The 2,440-nt window shown below is 36.4% G+C and overlaps 1 long non-coding RNA gene across 1 annotated transcript; it reads left to right on the top strand.

Moving 5' to 3' along the window:
- Nucleotides 1-596: 596 nt before the first annotated feature.
- LOC113644766 lies at nucleotides 597-1,569 on the top strand. Its single transcript, XR_007140191.1, has 2 exons — nucleotides 597-860; nucleotides 1,060-1,569. It is a non-coding gene; the product is annotated as an uncharacterized LOC113644766 (long non-coding RNA).
- Nucleotides 1,570-2,440: the final 871 nt, after the last annotated feature.

Below are 2,440 nucleotides of genomic sequence, written 5' to 3'. Positions count from 1 at the left end.
CACGATATCTGAATATTTTTGCCCAGAGTGTTTCTTTAAGAACTTTACTGTATGTACATCCTTTTGTCATATCATTCTGGAAATCTCCTAAAGCTTGTGACAAGATGATGAAATTGTAACATTTGACATTTGTTCCTCTTTATATTATTAATAAACATTTTTTTGTGTGGGGGGGGGGCACTTTGAAGAAAAAGAAGAAGAAGTATGGACTGAATTCTAGATGCTTTCTAAGGAACTGATTACCGCACGTTGATACAGTCACATGCAATCGTCCTGACATTGTTTATCCCATATAGACTTATGAGTGTCACGATGAGACACGGTGAGACAAAGGCAAGTGAGTATCCAAATGCAGTTTAAAGTTTTAATAAACAAAACACAAATGAACAGGCAACGCAAAACAAAACAAAACAGGGACATGGACACACCACATACCAACAACGACTAACACCAGGGAAGTGGACAAGCAGAGAATATATAGGTGACAGGAACCAATGACAAAGCAGAGACAATCAGAGACAAAGACAACACACCTGGAGGAAAGATTGAGTACAATTAGTGTCCATGGTAACCAAGAAGTGGGCGGAGCAAACAATTAACAGGGCAAGGCAGCAGACAGGAACAAAGGGAAACACAGACAGACTCATTAGAATGATAGAGTGGCTTATAGGCCATTTTTTAAAGTTTAAGTGATTTTAATCACTTAATTTTCATTGTAGGCTAATAGAATAAATTGGCTTTACTGCAGCAAAATATTGATTTAGGAAGTACTCTATTTCATGGGAGCCGAGGAAAATTGTGTCGTGATGACTTTTGCAAATGATAATAAAACTTGTGTCTTTTGTCTGTCAAATTTCTGGGTCAGTATCTGATTACTAGTCCCAAATATTTGTCTTAAAATGCGATTAAAATTTGAAAATATTGCATTAATAGACATGTTGATTTCTTTTGAAGACAACATCAATCCAGCTAATTTACTAATTTATCCTCTTCTACATTTATTTATTGTTTATATTAATCCTCAATTTTGCTTTTACTCCTCTGTTCTTGTCATTTCAGATGAAGAAATACTTTGATCATTGTTTAATTGGTGGAAAAGAACGAAGAGAGAAACAGGTCCCAGGCCGTGAAAGACTCTGTAAATGCAGAAGACACGTGGGGTCCGTACCAGATGATTTATCTGCTTGCTCCCTTTAGACACGCTTAATTGGCAGTGAGGAGAAATGGCTAATTAGTGACGGTGGAGTGATTAAGGACACAAGGGCAGGAGCAGCTTTCAACCTGTCAATTAAAGAAAGCCAGACTTCAGCATTCTCTGGCACAATAGCAGCGTCTGACAGGACGAATATGCCTTTAGTGGAAAGGAGTGTCTCTCGTACGACATTCAGCATTAGTAAAACTGGATGCTGCTTCAGCGTCTGCTCGGAAGTAATAACAGCTCAAACAAAGTGGCTGATTATATGCTGCTCGATGCAGACATGTTGTGCATACGACGTCATTGTAATAACTGTTATGGGTTTGAATATGAAAGATGCTTTTAAATGAATAAAGGTTGAATCCGTGGCTCAACTGCTGTCCAAATGAAATGTTTACAAAACATCCAAAACAGTTCAACTTTGCTTAAGTATATAATACTGCTCGGTGGGTTTCTCTGGTCAGAAAGCGCTCATTAATTTTCAATAACAGCGTTTCTGACAGGACTTTATGCTGCAAGGCAAATCACAGGTTTGTGTGTGATCTCTAATACTTAAAAGATACAGCTAGTAACAACTTACTATACACCAAAACTAGTATGATGGTCGCTCCACATAAGTAGATTAAATAATGTCTGTAAATGTTGATATGGTGACATTTTCTGTGAAGAGACTTTTATTTAGCATTTATGGAAATCATCTCCAGTATCAGCACGGTAAAGTGTTCAGGATGAAAAAATGTGCAGTTTCTTATTCTTATGACAAGCTGCATTTTTTCTGTCTTAACCTACAAAAGAGAGGAAAAAAATCCTTGTAAAGGAACAACTGTTTATAATTGTTAAATAGTTAATTACAGAACTGAATGTAGCTATAAATGAATAAAAGCGATAAATAAATCTAATCAAATCAAATAAATAAGATGTTAGCATTGTATGAATAAAGATGTTAGCCCCGACAGACTGCTGTTCTATAAGAGGATTACAAGAATTTTGGTTTGATTTAATGTTATAGGAAAACTATATACTTTAAGGAGATAACATTAACTTTGCTTTGCACTGGGCCACATTATGCTTTCTTGGTGTTGATTATTTTCCACTAACAGCACATCCTGACATTGAACCCTCACATACAGTATCACACAACCTAAAGCACTTACTGGACTGAGGATCAAGACTAAAATAACTCTCCCGGGGCTCAAAGTACATTATGGATTATCTTCTTCTTCTAGTCTATGTGTTTTGGATACT

Source organism: Tachysurus fulvidraco, chromosome 3 (assembly GCF_022655615.1).
Source record: "Tachysurus fulvidraco isolate hzauxx_2018 chromosome 3, HZAU_PFXX_2.0, whole genome shotgun sequence".
Lineage (NCBI taxonomy): Eukaryota > Metazoa > Chordata > Actinopteri > Siluriformes > Bagridae > Tachysurus > Tachysurus fulvidraco.
This window is presented reverse-complemented; position numbering and strand designations above follow the sequence as displayed.